At 42.1% G+C, this 13,767-nt stretch overlaps 1 long non-coding RNA gene across 2 annotated transcripts in view; it reads left to right on the top strand.

Annotated features, from left to right (window-relative positions):
• The window catches only part of LOC128117733 (uncharacterized), a 120,510-nt gene that overhangs the window by 35,457 nt on the left and 71,286 nt on the right, over positions 1 to 13,767 (top strand). The window lies entirely within an intron of this gene.

Genomic DNA, 13,767 nt, shown 5'->3' with positions numbered 1-13,767 from the left:
TAGGTTGGCTTATAAGATGTGATCCGGGTAGTCCAACAATCACTGAACCCTGGTAGAAAGGCCAAGAACATGGTAGCTGTTGAGTCCACAAGGTTGCATGTCTATCAACCCCAATCTAGCATTGGAGTCCTGGAGGAGTCCTGGAGAGTTGATGCTCTTCAGTTAACGTTGGAAACCTAAGACATTTGGCAGCAATAGGATAGATGGACTTGCTAACAAGAGTGAAGATAATCAGGCCAAAAGCAAGGTTTCCTTCATTTAAGTCCTTTTAGGTAGACAGACCATGGAAGGTGTGGCCAAGATTTTAGGATGAGTCTTCCTGATTCAGTAATCTGATCAAGAGAATCCCTCACAGGAATGCCCAGCCGCTTGGGTTTTGGTTGACTTCAGATGTAGTCAAGTTGACAATCAAGATTAGCCAGCATGTGACCCATTCCTAAATAATTTCAGTAGCTCTGGGCAAGAGTGGGAATGGAGCACCGCATCCCCAGGCCAGTGTTTCTTGACCTTCTTCCCGCCGTGCTCCATTATCACACATAGCCTCACCTTGGGACCTTTCAACCTCAGAGGGAGGAACCTCAGGATGAGATCCATGCTGGACCTGCAAGTTGGCTTAGGTTCAAAGGGGCCAGAGATGTCTTGGGTCATGATACCCAGAGGATGAGCAGGAGGGCAGCAGCCCCTCCCATCTCCAAGGTTGTATATGAGGTAACTAACTGACTAGGTGGGACTCTTCAGTAGTGCAGTTGCTGGTAAGTACCCAGGGGACTAAAGGTAGTGCACTTGGCTTTGAGTAATTTGTGCTTCTGCAACTTATTAGGCCACCATATTAGATGTGGACAGGATCCTTTTATTGTCCTGTTGGGGTCCTCTTTCTTTGGAACTATGGAAATTTCTTTATCTCTCCAGGGAAAGTCATGTGACCATCCCATACATTTCATGATGATTTGTCTCTCACAATGTTGAGATTCTATGGTAGTCTTAGAATAGTAGGTGACCCACTCCGTGAAGGCCAACAATTATTTCCATTGTTGGGCTTCAGAGTGCATTACTGCATTGAGTTAGCCAATGGAGAGAGTTCAATATATGTTTGAGGGAGTATTTGTAAAAACCTTAACACTGAAGACTGTCCCTTGAAGAAGCTCAGATTTGATTTGACCAAGTGGTAACAATTGGAGTTTTGAGGGCTGATGTGAGGCTGGGCTGTGTCTGTGAGGCAGACACAGGGCTCAGCATTTGCAAGGCAGAGAGGTAAGGAGCAGCATGGTTAGGAAGGAGGAAGCGAAGGAGAATGAGGGGGAGATAGAATGACTTAGGCACACCCGGAGGGGGAATTCAGCACACCAAGTGCTTCAGGAGAAATCATGTGAACCAATCATTCAGTATCCTGGCTTGACAGACACAGAAGGACAAGCTGTCTGTTACTCTCCTGATGCTCTGTGTTCCTGACCTTGACAGAAGTTGTTATGTGGAAGTCAGCATGTTTTAGGATTCAACCTTGGCTTAACTTTGTTGTTCAGTATTTTTTTAACTCTCTGTCTCTGTGTGTGTATGTGTCTGTCTGTCTCTCTCTCTCTGTCTCCTTTCTTTCTCTGAGTGTTATATGTGATATGTATGTGCTAGTGTGTTTAAGTGTATGAATCCAGGAGTATACATGCCACAGCTTGCAAATGTAGAGCAAAGGACAACGTCAGATGTTGACTGTCACCTTCCACATAGGTTGAGACATGCTCTCTTATTCTCTCATGTGCATCAAGCTAGCTGACCTGTGACCTTCCAGGAATTCTCTGTCTTCACTTCTGGTCTCACCATAGGAGCGCTAAGATTACAGACAAATGCATGTTCTGGAGATTCAGACTCCAGCTCTCATGCTGGCACGGCAATCTCTTTACCTACTGAGCCATCTCCCCAGGCCTTATTCAATATTTTTAACTAATGCCTTTTTTGTTCTTCTCCGGTGGTTTGCTGGTTAATATTGTCAGCTTGACAGGATCTAGAATTACCCATGGGGGATTATGTATATTAGGTTAGACTCTGGTCATCCCTGTGAGGGATTTTTTCTTGATTAGGTTAATTGAAGTAGGAAGATTCACCCTAAATATATCAGGACCTTCTTATGGCAGCCCTGATATAAGAAGAGCCAAAGCAAAAATGTTTGCTTTTTTTTCTGTTTCTCTTCCCAACTTGCTACTGAGTTTTGTCTACTCTGCTGCAGCTGCTGCTGCAACTAGACTTTACTGATACCAAAGTCCAAACTCTTCGGCATTCTGACTTGGAGTGAAGTCCAACAGTTCTTTGGGGATCCTCTAGGCTTTTAGCTCCAGATTGGGACTGTTGAGGCAAACAGCCTTGTGGACTGAAGAGCTGCCAGATCTCAACCTATCCAATGTGAATGACATGTCATACAAGCCAATATATATAGATTTCTCTTAGTTACAGTCCTCTGAGAGCCCTGACTAACACGGTGGCATGTCAGCTCAAGTCATACTTTACAGTACTTCTGGACTGAAGGTTGAATAAATACAAATACTCCCAGTCAGATGGATGGTGGGGCCAGACCTCCAACCAGGAAGAATTTCCCTCAAACCTCACCCCAACTGTACTGGCAAATTTGAAATTTATATGTGTTTAGAAATCAAAAGTACCAATAAAAATATTGTCTCAAAGCAACAGAAGAGTACATCTGGAGAAGTGATTTTTAATACACTCAAGCTAAAATGACAACTAGGATGCAATGCAGGTTACATCACACAAACCAAACCATACCACAAATGATATGTGATAATGTATGGGTATGAGTGGTCAAGGAGGTGCCCTAAATGATGCTAGAAAGCAATGTTTTCACTAGGAATTAATAGGATAGACATTGGATTCTAGCTGGTCATTTTGCTTCTAAGAATGCAGGTTAACAATTCTGAAAGTGCATGATATGTATATTGGTATTAGACGTGTAAGTAAATGGATGATGGAGAGAAGCCAGGTTTCTTGCTATTGGAGTGGGAAGTGACAGATAAGCATGGAGTGAGGGTCAGGAGGACCATGCTTTACTGGATTAGTCTGAGACATCAGTATGAACTCATGTTTAACTTCATAAAAGCATAGATAGATGTATATCTAGATAGATAAGCGTACACACACTTACCTCTCATTGTGTGGGTATACAGTTGTGTATCACGCTATATAATTATGTAGTCCTTACTTCTGTTAGCTAATGACACCCAATAGCTAAAAGCGCATTCAACCCAAAGATCTTGATTCTAAAATACTTTTCTCCAAGTAATGAGAATCAAGGTTCTTTGGATAAATGTGTGATTCTGGGACTGGGACATGGGTAATATAAGCCTGGGTTATCTTGCAGTAACAGACAATAAAAAAAGGACTCAAAACCTTAAAGGAAGGGGGCATAGGAAAGAGATACAGGAGTTACCCCAGAGAGCTCTAGATGGTCAAAGCTGAAACTTGAGCAACAATAACAATAATAATATTGAATTAGAACCCATAGTATAACATATATATATATATATATATATATATATATATATATATCAAACTATAAACCAGTATGTAAAATAATTATACATGGGGCCATAGTGGCATAAATAAATAACTGAGCTAATCACAGAGAAAAGACAAATTTTTCTTACAGAAAACTCAAAATCCCATACCTAGAATCCCCCATTGCTAAGAGGTACAGTTTAGCCTCAGCTGTACTGCTAATGGCTGAATTTAGAGGCCAGCATCTAAAGACTAGTTATAAAAAACAGACTTGTTGCAGACCAGAGATTAAAGGAAAATGGCTCATTGGTGCAACTAAATATCCTATATGGAAGTTAAGGAAGACATGAGTGAAGCATCCAGATAAATCTGGGGTCCAGAAAACAGGAACAAACTAGATGTGTTACACTGGCCAAGGATACCTTGGTTGTATAAAATGGACTGTGTAGTGTTGCTGCCTGGCTCACGGTCAGGACAAATCTCTCTCACCTGCCAGTCCCGCAGCCGCTCGGACCCAAGCAAACACACAAAGACTTATATTACCTATAAACTGTATGGCCGTGGCAGGCTTCTTGCTATCTAGTTCTTATATCTTAAATTAACCCATTTCTATAAATCTATACCTTTCCACGTGGCTCATGGCTTACCAGTATCTTACATCATCTTTCTCATGGTAGTGGCTGGCAGTGTCTCCTGACTCAGCCTTCCATCTCCCAGAATTCTCCTCTCTGCTTGTCGCACCTTTACTTCCTGCCTGGCTACTGGCCAATCAGCACTTTCATTTATACAGAGCGATATCCACAGCAGTGTAGGAAGTCTATATTCTTTTTGCAGCTTTCCTGCAAATGTTTATTTTTCAAAAATAAAGATAATATTTGTTGAAGTAGTTTTGTTGCCGTTAATGTTGATATATTTCATCCACAGGTCAAGCCCAGGGAAACACATATTAGGAGTTCTTCACCTTGTGAAGAAGATGGGTCCAGGCTGAACCATCCCATCCCCATTTCTGCTCCATATTAGGTCTTTAGTTGACAGATGGGAACCAGATTTTCCTGGGAGCTTGTGACTTAGTCTAACATGGTCAGTGGTAAGTAGAGGTGCCACTCTCCCAGGTTACTGTATCCCGATGTTCACTGCACCTGCCCACTTATTAAACCTGGTGGAAGGTACTCAATTTTCCTCTTTGCAAATAAGTCATTTACAGTTTACAACAAAGATCTCTGTTTTCCAGAGAGTTCTGGAGGACTGTTTCAGAGGGCTTTTTAGTGAAACTAGGCCTCTCTCCATAAAGTCTGCTAACAACATTCCAGCCAGTTAGCAGCTGTTCGTGGTTCATGTTGCTAAATCCTAAATCAATAATAGAAATGAGAAATATGCAAAAATGTTTAAATATGATTACTGCTCTTTGCAAGATTGAATTATGTCAAGTGGCTGCTCAGGTCCCTGACAGTCTCTTACGCCTTGACTGACGTCATCCAGTCTTCGGAGATAAGTCTGTCTCTTGATGAAGTCTGTCTCTTGATGACGAGATTCTTATGCTGCATTTCTAGATTTCACCTTAAAAATCTTAAAGTTGGGCAGGTGAGATGGCTCAGCAGGCAAGGATGTCTAATGATAGGAGTTTGACCGTGGGAACCCACACAATAGAAGGAAAGTACCGACTCCTTCAAGTTGTCCTCTGACCTCCATGGTGGGCCCACACACACACACAGATACACACACATACACACACACACACACACACATACACAGATAAACACACATGTATACACACACATACACAAGAATACACACACACATACACAGATACACAAACACACAGACACATAAAAATAAAGCTTAAAAAATTTTGTCCTGAAATTGTTCCTCATCTTCAGAGCCATTACTCCTGGTACCCTCTCTGACACTTAAATCGTACTTGGTTAACTAGAACATTTCAAGCATCCTTAATCCGGAACTTGGCTATTTCTTTTCAACTGGCATTTTTCTCTTGACTCCCAGTCAACACAGTGACATATTTACATTCTGTGTTAAGCAAAGAGTCAACTCTGGGGGGTGCCACTAAGAAACAACTTTTCCAAGGTCCCAATATGCAGATTTACAACAGAGCTGTCTGCCAAATGAAGGGTGAGGCAGAAACAAACTATTTAATTGGCACATTGCAGTCACAGGGGCCATTTATTGTGAATAGCTTCGGAGACAACAGGAGTCCTTTGGTTATGTTCCAAAGAGTCTGGCTGTGTTTAAACATTTCCTTTGTAGAGCTACACTGATAATTTTGCACGCCACGGTTATTTTCATTTTAACCTGCTTCTAGCTCTTCATTATTTAGAAAGCCCCTTGTTGATTTCTGAAATGCATGCCCCTGCCTCCACTACTGTGATTTTCTTTTTCTATCCCATCCTCTGAATTTCTTCCTGTGGTAACAGTCACAGAGGGATGCCCCTTGTTTTCCTTGCTTTGCACTGATCCTAATGGGGAGGCCAGAGGGAAGGTTACATTCAAAAGCTGATTTACAGCAGGCTGGCAGCCAGCCACTTGGCCTGGTGGCCTTGCGCAGGAGATGGAGGCCTTGTGTTGTTTGGAGGGACTTTGAGGCAGTGGGGGTTAGCAAATCAATGTTCTTCTTGTCAATCCCTGTCAGCATCTCTCTGGCAATCCCCTCCAGCAGTTTTCTCGCTTTAAAGGCGATTCTAGCAAGCAATTGAGATATCAAACTGATATGGAGTTTTAAATGGCTGGTGACATATCTTCCCTTGGATCCTTCCATATGCTACATTCCTTCTCTTTGTCAAGGTGCTGTGTTCCTGGTTTCAGAGAGGGCTCTGCAGGGTTCTGACTGGGTCACTTTATAAAAGTGACTCCACCTCAAGGACCCTCCATTTTAGTCTCAGTAAATGGAGATTCTACCACTTCTAATCTCGTAAAATGTCAATAGTCTGCTTTGAGTAGGATGTTTGACCAGGCTCCCTAGAGGAACAGAACCAACTGAATGTACAAACGTATTACAAAAGGGCGTCTCTTAGCTTGACTTCCATGACTGGGTCTGAGTTGCTCAACAATGGCACTCTGCCTGCCAGAGAATGAGAACAATGTTAGATTCTCAGTCCATGATGCTGAAGGCTCTGTAGTTCCAGTCCAGTGCTAAAGGTCTGGTGTTCCCTGGAGAGTTGTGGATACGAAGTCCATGTAGGAGGCTAGAGAAGCTGGATCCTGATTTTGGAGGTAGATGACATCAGCAGCACTTCAATGCTCCCTTAGGGAGAAGACAAGGCAGATTCATGCTGCTCTTTGCCTCCAATCTCTTCATGGCTGGGCTATCCATTGGACAAGACGGGGATACTCACTTTGAGGGTGACTTTTCCTCCACTCAGTTAGTACTCTCTGGAAAAGCTCTTACAGTCCCAGTGGCATTCATCTTAAGCTATTGAGAATCCTGTCAAGTTGACAATCAATGAAAGCTTTGCCTTTGTGTCTGGTCCTGAGAATTCAGTCATCATCAGATCCTACTCAAAAACTAGTACAAGAGGCTGTCTGAGGGTTCCAGGCAAAAGCCTCAGGGGGCCCACTGGTAAATTCAAATAGATGAGCAGATGTAGGAATCAGTGGGGCCCCATGGCTGTCCCATGAGGGGAGAAATGCAAAAATGATGTGAAATGCTTTATTTTGATCCTCTAAGCTAAAAATAGAACAACAGGTTCGATCTTGAGAGGCCAGGGTGAGAAATTAAGGTTCCAATGATAAAAGGAACTCCTTAGCTTCTTTGACATGTCCTTTGATTATGAAAACTGAATATCTAGGGTCAAGTTCTAAGAAGGACTTAGGTTTGGGACCTTGATCAAGTGACTGTCCTCCTCTGTTAGCTGCCATGTTCACACACAAAATGCTGCTGTTGAAGCAGGTCACACCCAACTTCTTCTCCATTGCCAGTTTTATGAATTTAGGATTTGGGGCCAGCAGGATGGCTCAGCACGTAAAAGTGCTTGCTGCTAAGCCCTATGACCCGAGTTCAATCCCAGAGACCCACACAGTGGAAGGAGATAATCAGCTCCTTCAAGTTGTTCTCTGACCTCCATGTGTGACTTGCGCACCTCCCCCACACAAGAAATAAATAGATGAAAACATTAAAAATTTAAGATTTGGATTCTCTTTATGAATGGAAGCTGTAACAATGACCTCCCCTACATCCAAACACTTCCTCACTGAGTAATGCTTCCTTCTCTGTAGGTCAAACTCTGTGTCATCACTGTAAAACTGTTATCCAGAAACCAGTTAAGATACAAATGCCATCAAGGTTTTGGGATAAGCAGCTTCACACCGACTGACCCTGCAAGCTGTCAAAGAAGATTTTGGAAAACATACTTGGGTTCCGTTTGTGTCATGATTGTAAGTCTGATGGGCCGTCAAAGCTTTTGAAATTTCACTAAGGCATTTTAAAACATCAAGTAAACAAGTAGGAACACACTTCAAAATGTCAGTTTAAAGATATGAATAGGGGGCTGGAGAGGTGGCTTAGAGGTTAAGAGTACTGGCTGTTCTTGCAGAGGACCTGGGTTTGGTTCCTAGCTCCCATGCAACAGCTAACAACCTTCTGCAACTCCATTTCCAGGGGACCCAGCACCCTTTTCTGGCTTCTGCAGGCACCATGCGCATACACAGTATGTTTATATAAATGCAGGCAAGAAACTCACACATAGAAAGTAAGTAAATCTTTTTTATGCAAGGTGGTTAAGTATTAGTCAAAAATCACAATTAAAAATCAGCACTTCTACTTTTTAACCTTCCTCCTTCCCTTCCATTATTCCTCTTTCCTAGCTCTCTTTTTTAAAAAAAAAAAATCTCTGTTTTTACTGTTTCCCCCTTTCTCATTTTTGCTGTCTAATTAAAAACATTCTCATTTCACTTATCTACCTGGTTATGAGAACTAACTTCACAGCTGGCCATCTTAAGCAACTCGATTCATTTCTCCAAGTTGCATTTTCTGCATCTGTAAATTGGGGCAGTCAATAAAAACATCTGCAGGAAGGTTTCTGTATGGGTCAGAAAAGACACATGTGGGAAATACCTGCAAACCACAAAAAGCTTGCTTATACTGCTATCATTGTACCTTTGTACCCAGAGCACGACCTTGGCTTCTCAGTTTACCCTTCCCTCTCCCATCCGTGCCTAGAAAATGCTTTCCCATCTCCATTCCGATTTATCATGAAACAGAGACTGGCCTGGGTGAGCTACAGAATCATGCCTGCTGCCTGTTTTCTGGGCCTCGGTTTAGTATGCAATAAAGATAGATGTTTTTAAAACCATGTGGAAGTTCTGGGCCAGATGTGCTGATTGTACCATGTGAAAGCATCTGATTGGCTTCTGGGAAATAAGACAGCGATGCTATCCAGTACTACTGGGTATATTGTACCCCTGCTAATAGCAATAGCTCCTGTTCTCGCCAGAGGATTTGCATGTCCACGTCTACAATTCTGTTCATTTACATCTCTGTTCCTTGATGGTTAGGGGACCGCATTACATGTCACTGGCCAATAACTGTATTTTACCACGTTCTTGTTTTGGTGGTGGATGGGGATGTCATTGTTTGTCCCTGCCCCTTACAGATTACAAATGGCTGACCTTAATTTTTATATCTTCTCTCTATCCAGCATAATTATTTTGTGTTGTTTGTTTGTTTGTGTTCACTTGTTTTCTTTTATTTGTTTTTTAAAGACAGGGTTTCTCTTTGTAGCCCTGGCTGTCCTGGAACTCGCTCTGTAGTCCAGGCTGGCTTCGAACTTACAGAGATCTGCCTGTCTCTGCTTCCCACGTGCTGGGATTAAAGGCATGTGCCACCCAGCTTCAGCTTAATTCTTAATGTTCTGAAGCAGTGCTTCCCAGACCAGAATAAACACTTGTATGAATAATTCATCTGAGGACCTTGTCCAAAATGAAGATTGCAATTCGGAAAGTTTAGGTGGAACTTGGGATTCTGCATTTCTCTGAAGCTCTTAAATGATAATTCACATTACTAATCTACAGACCGCACTTAAGTGACAGGCGCCTGAGTGATGATGAGGCATGTGGTAGTTCCCCTATATTCAGCTTGTTTCTGGCAGTTGGTAAAAACATGTGCTCACCACATCTAGCTTTGTGATTGTAGATGCATGCACAAAGGAGTCACGGAATGAATCAGAGCTCTCCATGTCTCCTTAAAGCACCTCCCGCTGGTTCTTATCCAGGTACTCAGTATGGAATAAAAGTTTACAATGTTTTCCTCCTCCTGTTCCAGATGTGACCCAGCATCCTTTAGATGCAAAGAGAGAATATCTCTTTAGCTCCTGTAGGACCATAGTTCTCTCCCCTCTCTATTGTCGGGGTTCCTTGTGGGGGTGAGGAGGAAAGGAAAGAACTATGAGATAAGGCTCACCATGCCCCTCTATTGCTGCTATGCCCCCACCACCATGATGCCAGGAATGTGCACCTGACACAACCCCCGTCCCCCCCGTGCGCACGTGCGTATGTGTGTGTGTGTGTGTGTGTGTGTGTGTGTGTGTGTGTGTGTGTGTGTGTGTATTATAAGGTTCTGACTGCCAGGCTGTTTGTTTCTAGGTGGATAGGACCAAGTACTTATATGTCTGCACTGTCCCTATAAATCTCCTTCTGCTTAATCTGTGTTCATAATTAATTTAGAAAGTGACACTTGTCAAGTTTGGAATAGTGTTCAGGTTTCAATTAGTTCTATAACTGATTGGCTTTGGAATTTTTACCAGTTGTAGTATTTATAATAATAGTAATTACAGTAACAACTAAGATTTCCGAGGTCCTCACTGCATGCTTGGTTGGCATTGTTCCCACCCTGCAGGTGTCCCAATGCTCATGACTACCTTACGTGATGGGTCCTATCATTGTCTTCATACTGCAGAGACTCAAAGGAGCCTGGAATGTTTGCAGGTGGTTCAGTCTGTTTTGCATCACTCTAATAAAGTATCTGAAACTTGAACAAGTGATAAAGAAAACAAATGCCTTCAGCCCACAGAGGTTCAGGCCAGAGATGTAGCGTCTTCCGGGCTTCTGGTAAGGAACTTTTGATATAACAACTCATGATGGGAAAGCAGAAGAGAAGGAGGGGGTGGGGGTAAGTATGTTTTTAAGAGACTAAAGGGAGGTCCATGATCACTTTATAAAAATTCACATTTATGGTAAATTATCCAGTCCTTTCAGCTCAAACGCACTACTATGAGAATATCCTTAAAAGACTAGCACCTCCTGGGGATGTTTTATTGTGAATCAAGCCATATTCAACTCTGACAATGGGATTTTTTGATTACCCGACATGTATTAATAAGGATCATAAATTGAGCTCTTGTTTTCTTTAGTCTGCACACAATGTCTATACATCATTCTGGGTCTGGACCAGGAGCTATTGATCTGCTCTGCTTATGAATCTTTACAACGAAAGAAAATATGCATTCCTGGGCATTTTGAAAATGCATGAAAAAGTCAAGAGAAAGTTCTGCTAGCACTCATTGCAGACTTTCCTCCAAAGCCGGCAAGTCATGATCAGGCTGGGCGCTGGCTGTATCACCTTTCTGCTCTCCTTGGTTCCAGGTTCGCCTTCCTTAATCCACCCAACACATGGCATGCTGGGTAATCAGTACGAATCACATGTTAACAGCTCCCACCCACTAATGATTTTTTCAGTGACCACCTATTATTACACAGAAAGTAGAAACTTCTGTTTGCAAAAGCCCCACCCAGCCCAGCTCCTGTCTATACCTTCATTTTATTTCCATCTCCCTTCATTGTATTTGTCAGAGCTCTTCAGACAAACAATGAACAGGTGTTTGTGCACATGTGTCTACACGTGTGTCAATCATGCATATAAGGAGCCTCTTTACCAGATATTGTCTCACAGTTATGTTGGATGGCAAGTCAAACATCTGTAGTGTGGGCCTCTTCCCTTAAGAACCAGGGCATACTTGATGTTACCTTTCAAAGGCCATCTGCTGTAGTACCAGCACTAGTCAATGCTGCAGATGAATTTTAAAGGCACTGAGAATTCTCTTTAGTTTGGGAGAGGTGGACCTTTTATTCTATTCAGATCATCAAGGAAGTGGAGGAGACTCACTCTTACTCAAAGCACATTTTCTGTGATGTTCTCATCCAAAAACTATCCTCAACGAAATACAAATGCCCAGAATCCTGTTTGAACAAATGTCTGGGCTCCCTGTAGTTTAGACAAGCTGACACATAAAACTATCCATCCTACTCTCGAAAAATCATAGCCAAGCCTGTCTCTGTATCAGCCTCTCTCTTGCCTTTTCTCCCACTTGGAATGAAAACTCCTTCTTTGAAGAGTTTTGAAGCTTTAAATCACTTCAGTGCCTAGAAGCGTGAGTGCTTCCTGGGAGTGCCCCCAAAATGCACATTTCAAAGTCGACCATTCAAGTAATTAATCTGTCCAAGTAAGATCAGATACCTAGACCTGAGAACCCAAGAGGTCACTTATATCATGTGATTTTTTTTTGGAAGCTCAGTGAAATCCAGTCTTATCCAAAAGTCCTCCCTCTGAATGACCAGAAGAACATCCTTATCTGTTGCCCTAAATCTGTATGTTTGCAGTCACCTTTGATTTGATAACATGCACTGGGACCAGTGATTCTTTCTAAGCATACTTCTTACTTACATATGTCTCTATTCATGCCCTATTATTATTTTGACTCCAACTAATGTGCTAGGGGATACTTTGGAATGCCATTTTGAAGGACCTAGATCCCATTTCTGAATAAATAATCCAGAGAATGTCAGAGGTAGAAGAGACCTTGCAGATCACAATCCACATACCTCTTTACAAATGAAAAAGCCAAGGCCCACCAGGGAGAAGTACCTTGGGCAAAGACAGACAGACACCAAGGAAAGCGTTTAGTACAGGCATTGGTTCTCATTAGTCCAGTGATCTTCACAGAATTGTAGCAGAAGAGATGTACCCCTTATTATTATCATGACAGGTTTGAGCAAGGCAATGTTACAAGTGGTTTTCTGAAAGGAGAGTATGCATGTTTCATCTATCTATCTATCTATCTATCTATCTATCTATCTATCTATCTATCTATCTATCTATGGAGAGTGTGTGCATATAACAAGATGAGATTATTGTGGAGTTTGGGAAGAAAGAATGTAATTTTTCTTTCTCTCAAGTCCAACAGCAACACATTAGTCAATCTGAGATACTAAGAAATAAATGTATTAAAATGCCTTTATTATTGATAATCTGATGGGATAATACTGTCTCAAATGTGTAACCACAAAGCTTTCCAGTAACCTACTTTTCAACTATTGCCTCAAAGAAAGTCAATACATTGTCAAAGGAGTTTTAGCCTAAAGAGCAGAAAGAAATGTTCAAGATCTCTCACTATTGGTGTGAACAAGAGGTGGGACAAAAAGAGAATAAAATCTCTGCTACTTGCATTCTTTGAAAAGTTAAATCTCTCAACCTTCAAATGTGAACCAGTGTTTTCCAAGTCTTTGTCCTCTTGCACTGCCCAGTGAGTTACTTTTCACCTTTAGGAGGAGAGGGGAGCTTAGGGTCTTGTAAGAATCACACTGACCACTGCCCAAATCTCTTCAGAGGAGGAAGGAGGGCAGAGTACTTGCACAAGGACAGCATGTTGTCACCCAGGTGGTAAGAGCAGATCTGAGCATTTGGGGTAATTGGTAGGAAGCCTGTCTGACCTTGAGTACAGAACTCTCCCCAACCATGTCCACTTTCTAAGTGGAGAAGGCATCCTCCAGCTAAAACATCTTTTGACTTTATTGCGCATGCCTCAGAGCACATTTTATTATGACTCCCTAGGATTTCAAATGGCCACATTTGATGCCTACAGTTTAGCTATTTGTTCCAATTCCAAGGATGATGACTGTCTTGGCTGCTTAAAATACTCCCTAAATTTCCCCCTTTCCATAATTCCCTCTAGAGAAGAGCATTGGTATAAAGTATGAGTTCCAGATCTAAATATCTGCTTATTTTACATGTGCATAAAAAATTATTTCTCCCCATTAGGCCTCAGTTCTTAGGAAACAGCATGATAGTCTTGCAGGGTGGGTCGTATGAGGTCATGTATTGCGAAAAACCAGCTCTTAGCACATAAAAAGCATGCTGTAGTAAATTGCAGGTATACATGGACTAGCTTGTTAGATGTGCAATTTGTAAGTGCAGACAACCTCTGTATGGTTTAGGCTCTGTTACTGTCATCTTCAAATTCTTTATCATTTTTAGCAAAAAGAGAACCC

The sequence above is a fragment of the Peromyscus californicus genome, unplaced genomic scaffold (assembly GCF_007827085.1).
Source record: "Peromyscus californicus insignis strain IS unplaced genomic scaffold, ASM782708v3 Scaffold_21__1_contigs__length_65335640, whole genome shotgun sequence".
NCBI classification, from domain to species: Eukaryota; Metazoa; Chordata; class Mammalia; order Rodentia; family Cricetidae; genus Peromyscus; species Peromyscus californicus.
The sequence above is the reverse complement of the archived record's forward strand: the minus strand, read 5'-3'. Positions and strand labels throughout refer to the sequence as shown.